The 15,533-nt window shown below is 36.1% G+C and overlaps 1 protein-coding gene across 3 annotated transcripts in view; it reads right to left on the reverse strand.

Annotated features, from left to right (window-relative positions):
* Positions 1 to 14,881, reverse strand: part of KIF3B (kinesin family member 3B) — a 39,424-nt gene extending 24,543 nt beyond the window's left edge. Inside the window, exons 1-2 of one of the 3 annotated variants that reach the window (XM_031954114.1) lie at positions 14,805 to 14,881; positions 8,173 to 8,343 (exon numbers count right to left, since the gene is read on the reverse strand). The gene's annotated coding sequence lies outside the window, so the exon portion shown is untranslated. Of the gene's footprint in view, positions 1 to 8,172; positions 8,344 to 14,061; positions 14,241 to 14,344; positions 14,391 to 14,804 lie in introns of those variants that run through there. The other 2 variants (XM_031954113.1, XM_003757014.4) reach the window with 2 other exon arrangements.
* Between the last annotated feature and the right edge of the window lie 652 nt (positions 14,882 to 15,533).

Raw genomic sequence — 15,533 nt, forward strand, 5'->3', positions numbered from 1 at the left:
TGTGTATCTAATTTATATTTTAATATATTTAACATCTACTGGTCATCCTGCCATCTGGGGGGGGGGGTGGGGGGGTAAGAGGTGAAAAATTGGAACAAGAAGTTTGACAATTGTTAATGCTGTAAAGTTACCCATGCATATAACCTGTAAATAAAAGACTATTAAATAAAATAAAATAAAATAAAAAAACAAGATGTATGCATGGGTAATTTTTCAGCATTGACAATTGCAAAATCTTTTGTTCCAATTTTTCCCCTCCTTCCCCCCTTCCCCTCCCCCAGATGGCAGGTTGACCAATACATGTTAAATATGTTAAAGTATAAGTTAAATACAATATATGTATACATGTTCATACAGTTATTTTGCTGTACAAAAAGAATCGGACTTTGAAATAGTGTACAATTAACCCGTGAAGGAAATAAAAAATGCAGGTGGACAAAAAACCCATGCATATATCTTGTAAATAAAAAGCTATTAAAAAAAAGAAATGGATATGATTTAGTAGAAATGACATTAAAGAAAATACATTACATTGCTGTTTTGCCCCTGTGCCTGAGAATCATGGGAGTCTTTCCACTTGACTTACAGCTATTATGTTTATGTGTATTAACACCTCATTAGAATATGAACCCCTCAGGAGCAAAAAATAGTCTTACTTTTTTTTTTAAGGATTATTTTCAATTATAAAGCATTATTTTTTTCTCCTTCCCACCAGCCCCAGTCCCTGGTGAAAAAAAAAAAAAAAAAACAAGCAAACAACTTTTATAACAAGTATAGCCAAGTAAAATTTCCATATTGGCCATGTCCAAAAAAGCTTCTCTTTCTGCATATTAATCCATCATATCTGTCATGAAGTAGGTTAATTTTCTATTTGTATCCATAGCACTTAAATGCTTTTTTATCCATTCATTCATGATCTTTGGACCATAAATTAATCACATCCTTACCTTGCTTTTAATGGTATACCTCTTTCTAACTAAAGTTGGTCCTTAGATCACATAAGCTCAACCAAAGGAACATGGTCAGAGTTGGAAGGGCCCCTTAGTTAATATTTAGTTTAATTCTTTCATTTGCAGATGAAAAAAATAAGATCAGAAAGGTTACTTGCTCAAAGTAATATAGGGATTAAGTATCTGTTTCTGAACCCTGTACTATCAGTCCATTCCAGCAATCTATAAACAAAAAGGAAAATTCACACACACACAAAAAAAATCAGTCTGCCTGATCATGCATAAGAAATAGACTGTTACATGTTTAATCTATATGGGATTGCTTGCTGTTTGGAGAAGAGAAGGGAAGGAAAGGGGAAAGGAGAGGAAGGAAGGGAGAGTGAGAAAACTTGGAACACAGGGTGAATGTTGGTGACTATCTTTTCATGTATTTGTAAAAATAAAATGCTATTAAAAAACAAGAAATAAGCTGTTATTATGGAATATTCTAATTCACATAAGTGAAAGCCCAAGATTTAAAACGAAATACCTAGAGACATAAAGAAGCAAAGGGAAGAATACACATGGGTATAATTCATCAAGCCTTAAATGTGATGGTCTTCAAGTAAGAAGAGAAAAGGGAAGAGGACTAACAATAGTTTTCTTCTCTATAACACAGCAACTCACTACAGCAGACAAGTGTAATATGTTCTATAGCGAAAAGGTTAGCTCTCATTCATCTGTCTTTGATGCTACTTACAAAGGGAATCTGAAGGCTGGCCAATGAGGCATCAGATACACAGGAACAGATTATGACACCTTCCCTAAAAGGGCAAAACTGGAAGGACAAAGTCTACTCCAAATGTTCCTCCCTAATCAATAATGACTTCCCTTTCTGGGACCTTACATAACATTTTGTTTTTGAAATTCTCTAATATAGTTATCACGTTATAAATATATAGTTATTTTAACGTTTTGGTCATGTATACTTATTGTGTATCTAATTTATATTTTAATGTACTTAACATCTACTGGTCATCCTGCCATCTGGGGGAGAGGGTGGGGGGGTAAGAGGTGAAAAATTGGAACAAGAGGTTTGGCAATTGTTAATGCTGTAAAGTTACCCATGCATATATCCTGTAAATAAAAGGCTATTAAAAAAATAAATAAATATATATATAGTTATTTTGGTTGATGTCTTTAACCTCTAATAAGCCATATGCTCTATGAGGCCAAAAAGCATATTTTATCTAAACTTTGTATCTCTCTTAGTGCCAGACATAGTCCTTTGTACATAGTCCTAATGAAAATAACAGAACCATGTTGGAGGGGATGTGGGAAAACAGGGACACATACATTGTTGGTGGAACTGTGAATACATCCAGCCATTCTGGAGAGCAATTTGGAACTATGCCCAAAAAGTTATCAAACTGTGCATACCCTTTGATCCAGCAGTGTTTCTACTGGGCTTATATCCCAAAGAGATACTAAAGAAGGGAAAGGGACCTGTATGTGCCAAAATGTTTGTGGCAGCCCTGTTTGTAGTGGCTAGAAATTGGAAAATGAATGGATGCCCATCAATTGGAGAATGGTTGAGTAAATTGTGGTATATGAATGTTATGGAATATTGTTGTTCTGTAAGAAATGAGCAGCAGGATGAACACAGAGAGGCTTGGAGAGACTTACATGAACTGATGCTAAGTGAAATGAGCAGAACCAGGAGATCATTATACACTTCAACAACAATACTGTATGAGGATGTATTCTGATGGAAGTGGATTTCTTTGACAAAGAGATCTAACTCAGTTTCAATTGATCAAGGATAGACAGAAGCAGCTACACCCAAAGAAAGAATACTGAGAAATGAATGTAAACTGTTTGCATTTTTGTTTTTCTTCCCAGCTTATTTTTTACCCTCTGAATCCAATTCTTTCTGTGCAACAAGAGAACTGTTCGGTTCTGCACACACACACACACACACATATATATATGTATATATATGTATATATACATATATATATATATATATATATAGACTATACGGTGACATATTCAACATGTATAGGACTGTTTGCCATCTGGGGAAGGGGGTGAAGGGAGGGAGGAGAAAAGTCGGAACAGAAGTGAGTGCAAGGGATAATGTAAAAAAAATTACCCAGGCATGGGTTCTGTCAATAAAAAGTTACAATAAAAAAAAAAAAAAAGAATTTAATAAATAAATAAATAAATAAAACTATTTATTAACAACAACAAAAAAGAAAATAATAGAACCAGTCAGAGAATCAGCAACTCTGATAATCAATCTGCCTCCATACTACAACAAGGCATCAGAGAAGGACTTTAATGGAAAATTATTATGAATAGTTCTCATTTCCAGGATATAAGAGGAACTGATTCAAACTTATAAGAAGATCCAATTTCCACTTAACAAATGATCAAAGGATATGAAGAGGTCATTTTCAAAGGAAAAAATTCAAGCTATCAATAGCAATATGAAAAATGAAAGAACAGAAACTAAAACTGACCACTCTATGACCAAACTTTCACTTTAAGAAGAGATGAGAATGTACCTTTCATCACAGAAGATGAAAGAACAATTTTTATTTGTAGAAAAAAAATCAATGCATGTAAAATTAAAAGAAAATGGTTAATAAGAGGGGAAAATTTTTGTGGCAAGTTTCTCTAATAAAGATCTCACTTCCAAAATATATAAGGAACTGATTCACATTTATAAAAAATGAGCTATTCCCCAATTGAGAAATGTCAAAAGATATGTATAGAGGCCTTTTCAAAGAAAGAAATCCAAACTATCAATAGCCCAATGAAAATGTACCCCAAATCACTACTAACAATGAAATTTAAAGTAACTCTGAGGTGCCTCTATGTACCCATCATGTCAACAATGTCAACAAGCATTTAAAGCTCTTACTATACAGAAATTGGCTAGGTTTATAATGAAAGGGCATAAAATGTCTATTCGCAAGAAGTTCACAGACTAGTAGTGGAGTCAACAGGCAAACAATTACATATAAAAAGATAACATGCTGGATAAATGCTATGATTTATGATATGATTAGCAGAGGAAAGCCAACAGTGCTAAAAGGGATCAAGGTGGGATTTTAGCCAAAACTTGAAGGAAACCAGATGAGGGAGATGAGAAGAAAGAGGACTTCAGGCACAATGGAACAATCAGTAAAAAATGTGAGGAGTTAAGAAATGGAATATCTTGTGCAAGAACATCAAGGAGTCCAGTGTCATTGATCAAAGAGTACACTGAGGAAAAGGAGAAATGTAGTCTCAACTCTGAAGTCAGTCACAAATTCAATTCTTTTCTAGAATCACTAAATAAATCTGAATCGGTCCTATGCTACTGACCTATTTCAAGATCAACAAACAACTTCCTGGCACTACTTTCTCTTGGTTACACTCAAAGAATAGGTTTTCTTAAAAAAAAAAAAAAAAAAAAATGTCCTGATGTTTTCTCTCCCTTACTTTATGACATTCTTGTTTTTTCTATTAGGTTTAATTACAGTGGGCCAAATCTTTAAAAGATCTTATGCCATTATCAGAAAGTAAACAAAATATAGGAAATAATAAGGTAACATAAGAAGGAATCAAGTTATAAAGGGCTTTGAACAGTCAAAGTTCTATGTCAACTTTATTGATCTAAGAGATGAGAGGGAGCCATGGAAGTTTAATGAATGGAGGATGACATGGCTAGACTTATATTTTAGGAAGCTCAGTTTAACAGCTGAGTATGAGACAGATGGAAGTGGGAAATAACGAGACAGGATGACTAGCCAAAAGGCGATTATAATAATCCAAGTATAAGGTGATGAGAAACTGTACCAGGATGGTAGCGCATTATCAAAAGAGAGAAAGGGATATATACCAGAGATGTTATGAAGATAGAATTTATATGACTTGGCAACAAATTGGATATGAGGGGTGAGTGTGAGAGAATAAAGGGTGACCCGTTGATAATAATGATATCACTGCCAGGACTGAATCCTCCAAAGAGATCAAAGAAAAGAGGAAAAGGATTCATATGTATAAAAATATTTACAGCAGCTGTTTGTGTAGCAGCAAGGAAGTAGAAATTTAAAAGCTGCTCATCAATTGGTGAACGGCTACACAAATTATGGAATGAATATATTGAAATATTATTAGAAATGATGAAAGAGATGATTTCATAGAAACCTGGAAAGACTTGTATGAACTGATACTAAGTGAAGTGACAGAACCAGTAGAACAATTTACACAATATAAAAATAAACTACTTTGAAAGATCTTGAATCTTTACCAATGGCAAGATCCAGATTTGAACATGGCCAATGTGGCAATTGTTTTGTTCAACCATGCATATTTGTCATATTATTTATTTTTTCAAAGGTCAAGGAGAAAGAAAAAAATTAATGCACATTAATTTTTAAAAAGTAAAATAAAAAAGCTTTGAAAAAGTTGTTACTATCAGTAATTCAGATTCCCATACTACTTTATGGTTACAATGAGTTTTATTTATATCTATTATCCTTGTGATCCTTTCAAACTCTAAAGTAGTTTAAGTATAACTAAAATTTACATAAGTACTTTTAGATATGCATTCACAGAGACAGGTTATGTTTAATATTATCATCTCCACTTTACTGCTGAGAAAACAGAGATGCAAGGAAGCAAATTACTCTTTATCCCAAGTTCCCATGAGAGGCAGTGTAATACAGTGGTAAGGGTCTAAAGTCAGCGGAAGTAGATTCATATCCCACTTTCAGTATTTACTTCTTTTTAACCTTCGCCAATTTGTAACCTCCCTGGGATTCAATTTTTTCTTCTCTAAGATTAGAGGAAAAATAATGTTGGTTAGATTAGATAACCCCAAGCATGTTGAAGCTGCTGATCTATGATCCTACATGGATAATAAGTGACAAAACTAGCATTCAAACTCAGGTTTTGTGACAATCCTCAGGAATGACCCTGTAGAGTACTAGGTCTACAAACACTGGAACACTTTAGATTATACTGACACACTGGGAAACATGATGCCTGATTAATAAGCATGAAAGAATTCCCAGTGTACATAGCTCTCTGAATAGTTTCAACTCTGAAGTCAGTTACAAATTCAATTCTTTTTTAGAATCACTGAGTAAGACTAAATTAGTCCTATACTGATATATTTCAAGATCAGCAAATAATTTCCTGCCATTACTTTCTCAAAGGATGGATTTCCTAAAAAGGTATCCTGATATTCTCTCTCCCTTACTTTCTGACATTCTTGTTTCTTCTATTAGGTCAAATTAATTACTCTGTGCTAAATCTTTAAAAAGGTTTTATACCAATCCCAAGAAGTAAAGGAAACAAAAAACACTCCCAATGTTATTGCCCTCAGTCTAAATTACTTGCCCATTGGCACTTCAGTCATTTTGATGCTAACATCCACATTCAAAGTGTGTAAGATCAAGGTAAGGAGAAAAAAAAAAGTTTTCCCTGCTTCAACTTTTGCTCTTGTTCAGCATGTAAGCTAACAAAATCAGTTGGAAATATGTAAACATTTTAAACTCAGTCACATTCAAATATTCCCTGTTTTACAAATTAACATAATACATCAGATCAGGGGTTCTTGATCTTTTTTTTTGTCAGAGACCCCAAAGATAGTCTCAAAAAACCTATAGATCCCTTCTCAGAATAATACTTTTAAAGGCATAATAAAATATATAAGATTACAAAGGAAATAAATTATAATGAAAATACAGAATTTAAATAAAAGTTATCAAAATCTTATTAAAAATTCATCAAAATTATTAAATTCTATTTAAAAATTTTAAAATTAGTTCATATCACTAGATTAAGATTACCTCCTCTAGGAATATTGTTAGACTATGGCAATACCCTGCTAACTAATTTCCCCAATTTCTCCTTTCTGAAATTTAGCTTAAACCTTAGATTACAAGATATTTAATGAATACAATCTAAATTATTGCAACATTTGGGTTTAAAGATAAAGCAACTACCTATTAATAAGACCCAAGGCAGCTCTTCCTAGGCCTCACAAGGGAGATTCTCAAGGGAAGTTCTTGTTTCTATTCTAGTCATTGGATCACCAACATCATTATTATATATTCACAACATACTTTAATTATTCCTAAATATGTTGTGTTTTTCCTCCATGTTTGTTATTGCTTGTGCTGAACTTGAACAATTCCTAGTCCTGCTTCTATGTACACTTTGGTTGCTAACGAGTTTAGAAATTCTCAATGTAAAGTATAACGTGAATCATTTTGATTTGCATGTGTATGACTGCTATATGAAAACTTCTGGGGAAAAAAGAGTGTGGTTTAAAGGAAAAAAAACAGTTGTCAGAGAAACAAGATATCTGCCTTATACTCCTGAATCATTAATTCAGCGTGACCTTGGCCAAATCATTCCACCTATGTGGCTCAGTTTCCCCAAGTATAAAACTAGAAGGCTGGTTTAAATGGTAATGAAGGCCTTCTTTTATCTCTAAAATTCTAACATAAATTTTGTGAAATCTTGTAAACAACAATCTGATGATTGCAACTCCAAGATGATTGCGGGATGACAGACAAGTAATAAAACCATAATTTCCAAGTTTTAAACCAAGCTTGACATATTGGGAGGTGGGAAATTTCATTAAAGATAAAAGCCATGTCTTTGTATCTTCTCAGAGGCAAACACAGTGTCTATAAAGAGTGGGTGGCTTGGTAAATGTGTATTAAATGAATGAATATTGAATAGTATTACAGAAAGGAATCAAATCAGATTCTCCCTCCCTTAGAACACTGAATATTTAAGCAAGAAGGATCCTTAGAATATAGAATGTTAGTTCCCAGTACAACCAATAATATTTGAGCTTAAGTAAGCAGAACTTGGGAAGGCAGGATATTTCTTCTGAAAGAAACTTCTAAAGGTCATAAACAAAAATATAACTAGCTAAGCGCCTGCCCTGCATTCAAATAGCTCACTTCATTTGACTGAATGAACAAGCAAACAATGAAAGCATTTATATGGAAACAAAAAGAAACCCTCTTTTTTATCTACTTCTGAAATACTGTACATTCATAAAAAATGAAAGGCTAGAGAAAACCTCTGATTCAGAACTGGTATAGGCTCAGGCTCTCACTCCCTCTACTGATCAACTGCACTGAGAAAGCCATTCATATAGCAATGACAGATGCTACTCCTTCTAACACACCAACTCTGGGAAGGAATGAAAAAGTAAATAATTTACCTTCTTAACAAAAATTCTTCTCTGACCAAAGCCACTTCATTTCATTTAGATTACAAATCAATTGGGTCTGGAGCAGCATCTAAATCTGTATTTATATAGCACTCTGCACACAGTTGGCATTCAAACATATAATGAGTAATAAATGATCATCTGAATCACAGAATGTCAAAGCTGGAAAAGAGTATAGAACACAGAATGTTAGAAAACAATGTTAGAGCTAGAAGAGACTTTAGAAAACAGAACACAAAATATTAGCTTGAAAAGACATTTGAGGTCATCTCCTCCAAGGCAATTTCCCTAGAGTAATAAAAGAAAGAGATCCACAGACATTAAATGATTTGTCCCAAATTGCAGTTTATCAACAACAGGGTTAAAACTAAACTAAAAAAATCAGATCTTCTCATTCTTAGTACATTGCTTTACTATATCAAGATACCTCTGTAATAAGGATAATCCTAAAATCCCAAATTACCATACACCATTTTTTTTTCCAAATTCTGCCTTCTCACTTATGGTACCCCAAAGTATTTGTAAGCCATAAATCATTACACAAATGTGAACCAATATAATTTAAAACATGATATTATTAACATATTAAACAAGTTTTCTTAAAGAGAAATTGTTTACCAAAGCTAGTTGCTTTATATATTTCAATAAATCAGTACCCCTAAAAAAAGATAGCGTAGAATTTTCACATATATATATATTTGTATATATGTATATATATATATACAAATGTACATACATATATACAGACACATCCATATGCAAAATTATGATAAATTGGCATTTTATTATTTCAAGATATACCTCAAATGGGAGCAAAATAGTTTTTTTTTTTTTTTAAATTCCCTGAAATGAAGCCCATCAAAACTAGTATCCCACTGTCTAATATTCCCACATCAATATCCTTAGGTCTAATTCTGATTCCTCAATTTACTAGACAGCTCTGATCTTGAACATCTCTGAGCCTCAATTTTCCTATCTACAAAATGAAGAGAATACCTCTTACCTACAATATCTCAAAGGTGTAATGTGAGAATCAAATGAAATTAGGGCTATAAAGCTCTCCACACTCTTAAAAGCACTATCTGTTAGTTATCATAACTGAGTCTCCAACTACCACGAATCTCTTTCAGTCCAATATATTATTTAACATCTGTAATTTAAAAACCAGTGTTCCAACACAAATTTCATCCATACCAGAAGAAAAGACTTTCCTCTTTCTGTCTGAAAGACAAATCATAACCATGTTTTTTTTCTTGTTTTGGTTTGAGTTCTTAAAATTTTTTAAATTCAATTTTATTTATTTTCAGTTCCAAATTCTCTCCCTCCAAGTCTTCCTTCCACATCCATTGTCTAATACCACCGAATCACTTAAAATAAATAAGCCAACAAGTACATGACTAAATACAGAACACTATCATTAACTTGTTCCAAATTGGTCTAACAAAGTAAAGACAGATTAAGTATTGCAATCAGAGTGGGAGGCTTAAAAAAAACAAATTTCAAGCAGAAGTGCAGATGTGCACTGGAGATGAGCTAAGCTGATTAGAACACATTCTAACTGCCAAGAAAATATGCTTTCTTAGCCCCACCCAAGAAAGTCTGGGAAGAAAGAATTAAGTCCCTAATGGAAGAAAATTTCTTTATCAATAAAATAAAAAGGTTGTCAACAAAGGTCCTAGAAAAAAGACAATTAAAAATGCTTTCTGCCTCAAAGAAGGCTAATAAGGTACCATGGGATCAGAATTTTGTCTATATTGTCAAGCCATGGTCTGTGTACCTGTCTTTGCTTATTTTTCTATGTCACAACAAAGAATTCAGTATGGAGAGGGCGAGGTGGGATAGGAAATGACTTCACTGAAGAGACAAGATAGCAATAAAGCTCATTTTTAAAATAAAACATTTTTAAATGAAAAAGATGGAAACATTCTGTAAACATATGACATATAGGTCAAGATCCAAAGTAATAACCCTTTAGGGCATTTAGGAAAAACTGAGGGAGTAAGAGGCCAAATAATTTGCTTACAATTGCACAAATCAGCCATTGATAGTGACAATCAGCCATTGATAGTGATAAGGCTTTGGTGGTTTGGTTTTGATGTTACAATATTGAAACAACAAATATCACCCCAACCAAAAAAAGATTTATGAGTAATTTACATAATAGTACTTATTACAGCATTTATTAACTCTGACTGTTCACTGAAAGGACAAACACTGAAGCTGAAGCTTAAATCTTTTGGCCACATTATAAGACAAAACTTGCTAGAAAAGGTCCTGATGGTGGAAAAGATTGAAGGCAAAAGGAAAAGGGGACTGTAGAGGTAACATAGATACATAGTGTCATGGAAGCAATGAACATGAGTTTGGACACCCTTCAGGGGATAGTGGAGGTCAGAAGGGTCTTTCACAACACGATTCAACAACAAAAATCTTATACCTCCAAGAAAGGAAAAGAGGGAAAACAGCATATTCTTTCAAAAACTCAAACAACAGTGATTTATTGTCAACAAATGTTCAGGACACAGAGCTAAGCTCTTTATAGATACAAAATTTAGGTAAGATATAGCCCCTTCCCTCATAGAGCTGACAACAGAAAGAATATCAGACTTGGAGTCAGAAGCCTTGGATCCTTGGCTCTAGGATTTATTTAGCTATATAACCCTGGCAATTCAATTTCCCTCTGAGTGTCACTGTGATCATCCATAAAATAAGAAGGGCTATATTAAATCTCGAAGGTCCCTTCCATCTCTATCAAAATTCCCTGTAAAAGAGAACTTTTTTCCAATAAAAAGTCCCTCCAGTGACTCACTGTGTTCAGGAAATGATCCATAATTTCTCAAAGGCCATTATGCCAACAGAACACAAGTTCTAAAAGGTCTTACCAAGCTAGAAAAGCAATAAGCTATATCTGTCATAAATGGATAATTAATGGGAGAGCCTAATGTACAATCCAAGTCTTCCAATGACCACCAAACACAAATGTTGATGGAAATAATCTATTTCTATAAAACATTTAAGGTTTAATAGATGCTTTCCTGATAATAGCTTTGATAAGGTATATAACATGAATGATAAACTTTTTTGGTCTACATCAGGTCATGAAGTATTATTATCTAACAGGAGTTCTTAACCAATTCTTGTGTCTTGAACCCTTTTGGCAGTCTGGTGAAACACTATAAACTCTTTTAACAATAATATTTATAGATGCATAAATGAAATATGGAGATCACAAAGAAAACCAATTATTTTAAAATCTAACTGTTAAAATGTTTTGAAAACAATTTTATAGGCCAAGGTTAAGAAACCCAGCATTAAGGCCTGGGTCTACAATGATTGGGGGTTTTCTGGTATTGATGGTAGTGATAATTCATCAGCATTTCAGAGAATCAAACTAGGAATAGTTGGTCCTGTATCAATATGGATGTCCTATTCCCTCAAGCCTACGACCACTCAACCTTTACCAGAAATACTTAAGAATTTCCCCACATATACCCCAAATAGTTTTTTATTAACTTATTTAAAATGTAATTTTTCAAAATAAGCATTTGAAGTGACTTATCAAAGAAAGAGAAAGGACTTTGGCTACATACCATACATGCTATATACAATTACATCTATAAACTATGCTAAAATTATTTGAGGTTATGGACAGAAAGAGCAGACTTCTTAAAGGATCTTCTAGGAATTTTGGCCGACCACAACAACTTTTCAGGGAATTCCCAAGACAAAAACTATGAAACCTTAGAAATATTATTGGGACGACTAGAATAGAGCTATTTTGGCAAGAAAAGATTGGCTGTTTGTGTCACCAGTGATTCATCTCTCTTCCCTTTCTCTCTCTCTTAGATCTGGCCATCTCCTTTTAATATTCATGATGCCAAAAACCCAGGGTCAAAGCAATGACTCCAACAGTAACAGAAAGAAAACTCTGCCTCCCCAGAGAATAGTAGGGCACTCAATAGTAGGGACCAGCATTTCCTCCTTAGGCTCCATATAGAAGATTTTACCCCATTCTCAGTCTAATTCAAAATTTTCTCATTATAAATTAAGAGGGACAATATTTCAATGAATCCCAGAATTTAAAGAGACCAGAGAGGTCATCTAGTATTACTCCCCTGTGAAGTATGAATAATACTTTCTAAAACATCTCTAGTCTGAAGTGAATTAAGCTCTGCTTGGATATCTCCTGCAATGAGGAGTTCTATTTCCCAAGATAGGATATTCCACTATTGGTCAGCTCTAATTGTTAGGAAGATCTTCTTTTTATTAAAACCAAATCTGCCTTCCCATAAATTCTACCTGCTAATAATAATTCTGTGAGAGCAAGCATATTAAATCTTTTCTTTTAATATTTGATGATCTTTGTTTCCAACTTTGTTGGCAAAAATGGCAGAAGGAAAACTTAAACTTAAAATAGTTTACAGAGGATTCCAGATGATGCTGTCAGTTTAAAAAACCTACATCTTTAATGTCCATCTGATTAATTATCCAAAGAAACCCAACACTGAATTTACATAATCTATTTAAAACATAATAAATTTGATTGCTCTTTCATATGACAGTGCTTCATAAAATTGAAGAGAGTAATGTGTTTTCCTTAAACTTTCCCTTCTCCAAGTTCATTATCTCTAGATTCCTAAACATTCCTCATATTACATCATTTTAAGATACTTTTCTTCTCCATTTTGCCGGTCATCTTTCTCTAGACCTCACAATAGACTCAAACACAATATTCCAGTTCAACAAATATTAAACATTGTTCTGACTCAGGCATGTATAGGGCCCTAAGGAATACAAAGATGAATAGTGGTAGTCACTGCTCTCAAGGAACTTACTTTCTATTTCAGAACGAGTTTGATATTTGACAATGTCACTATCATCCACCTCCTTTATTCTGGCTACTATTATTCTTCTGTTACTACAGTCCAAAATCAAATTAGGTTTTTTGACTAATATATCATACTTGTTGGTTTACATTGAACTTGTAATCAACCTCAAACCCTAATGTATGTTTGTTTTTCACATGAGCTGCTATCTAAATAGACATTATTCCCCTAATCTGTAATCATATTACGTGATTTCAGGAAAACCATTACATTTATAATTTTGCAAGTAGGGAAACTGAAATGCAGAAAGAAGCACCTTTCCCAAGGAGGCAGTACAATATAATGGAAAGAATACTGGACTTGTAATCAAAAGACTTGAATCTGAATCCTGCTTTTGACCCTTACTGGCCACATGACCCATTAACTTTCGAGTCTTTTCTCATCGATAAGATAGGAATAATACTTACTTTGTGGAGTTGCTGTGAAGATCAAATGAGATAGTGCCTGTAAACATTTTGCAGACCTTAAAATGCTATATAAATGTCAGTTATCATTACAAGGAAAGCTTGAAAGTAAGAATATACTTTTAACTTTTAAATATGGATAATTAGTGGGAGGGCCTAATGTACAATCCAAGTCTTCCAATGACCATTAAACAAGTGTTGATGGAAATATCTATTTCTATAACATTTTTAAGGTTTAATAAGCGCTTTCCTGATAATAGCTTAATAAGGTATATAACATAATCAGCATAGTATTATCTCCATTTTAAAAATGAGAAATGATGCTCTGAGAAAATGAATCACTTATCTAATGTCATACGGTTATATATTATATATATATATATGTGTGTGTGTGTGATGATGTCATATATTTAGTATGATAGAGATAGGTTTCAAATTTAGTTCCTTTCAATCCAAACATAGTATACGTTCCACCACAGGATACTTTACAAAAGGGCTACGTGCTACTGGTTCCACTTCACGTTCGGACATATTGAGGGTGCATCAGCAACGAATTAAATCTAAGGAACAAAACCAGTTAAAATGCTAACCATTTCAAGATGGTTACCCATCTGGCTTCTTGCCACAAAGTATCACCCTTCTCCGCAGTGAGGATATATCATGACCAGTACTGGTCCCTGCCTCTGCAGTATCTTCTTTGCAATAACTCCTTGCATTTATATGTGCTGTTACATCAACTGTTTATCCTGTGAACATGGTGCGGTCATCCCTGTTTTGTAGATGGGAAAACCAAGGCCCCCAAGGTCAGAAAGCTGGTAGAGACAGAACCAAATCCAGAACCCCGCCAAACCCTCTTCTGGCCAGGACTCTCACCACGTGACTGCATTTTCTCCTCTCCGGAACGTTTCGGGAAGCCAAGGTCCCGCATCAGCTAAGGGACCCGATCCCACCATTGTGACCAGGCAAGCGATAGCCCCCGCCCCCGCCCCCTCACACACACACACACACTTTGGCACCCATCCTCCACTGGACAGCTCCCTCTCCGGCCCTGCCCTCGCTGCCAGGCCGGCTCTGGCCCCAGGCCCCTGGACTCCGACATGGAGCCGGCTTCGGGCAGGACTCCCCGTCACGCCAAGGTCCCGGTCCCGCTAGGCTTTTCCGCGCCTCGGGGGCCGGCAGGAGCCGGCGGTCTCCTTTGGGATGGATGCTGGGCGCCTCCTCCCGCTCCTCCGCCCTGAGGAGGGCTCCTCGGGGCAGCGGCACCAGCACCCGGGCAGGAAGAAGACAAACCGGAGCCGTGGGCCCAAGGAGAGGGTTCCAGGCATTGACTCACCTGAGGCCGAAGCCAGGGGCCGGAGCCGGACCAAGCTGCTGCGCTGGCAGCGGCGGCGGCCGGTCGCTGGGCTCAGCCATTCCCCGCTGCCCCGGATGGGGAGAGACGGCGGAGGCGCACTTCCTTAGCAACCCGTCTCCTCGGCCCACTTCCTTAGCAACGAGCTACGGGCTCCCGCGGCTATTTCAACCAACTTTATTGGTCGCCGGCTGCGGACAAGGTGGCGTCCGCGGAGGGGGGCTCAGCGCCTTAGCCTGGGCCTTGGTTTCCCCTCCCATGGCTTGGGGCGGATAATCTTCTCCCTCCTCTCCCTCCTCTCCCTCCTCTCCCTCCTCTCCCTCCTCTCCCTCCTCTCCCTCCTCTCCCTCCTCTCCCTCCTCTCCTTTTCCCCCCGCTCTTGCTTCTCTCCCCCTTCCTTTCTCTGTTCTCTCCCCCCCTCCTCTTCCCCTCCCCTCACTGCGCTGGTTCTCGGAGAAGCCCTCCCGACACCCCCACCGGCCAGCCCAGGAGTTAGATGCACGGGCGTGAAAGGGGCATAAAGTGGTTCTTGTCCTCCCCGCGCCGTGAGCGTGCTGGGAGACCTCGGCCAGGGACCTTGCTCTCTCGGACGTCTTTCCCACTTCTGCAAAGCTACGGGTTTAACTCTAATGAAAACTCACGTTTCTGCTTTCAGAAGTGATATGCAAACGAGGGCTTTGTTTTTTTTGCTTTCTCAGTGGTTGGGAGAGG

The sequence above is a fragment of the Sarcophilus harrisii genome, chromosome 2 (genome assembly GCF_902635505.1).
Source record: "Sarcophilus harrisii chromosome 2, mSarHar1.11, whole genome shotgun sequence".
Lineage (NCBI taxonomy): Eukaryota > Metazoa > Chordata > Mammalia > Dasyuromorphia > Dasyuridae > Sarcophilus > Sarcophilus harrisii.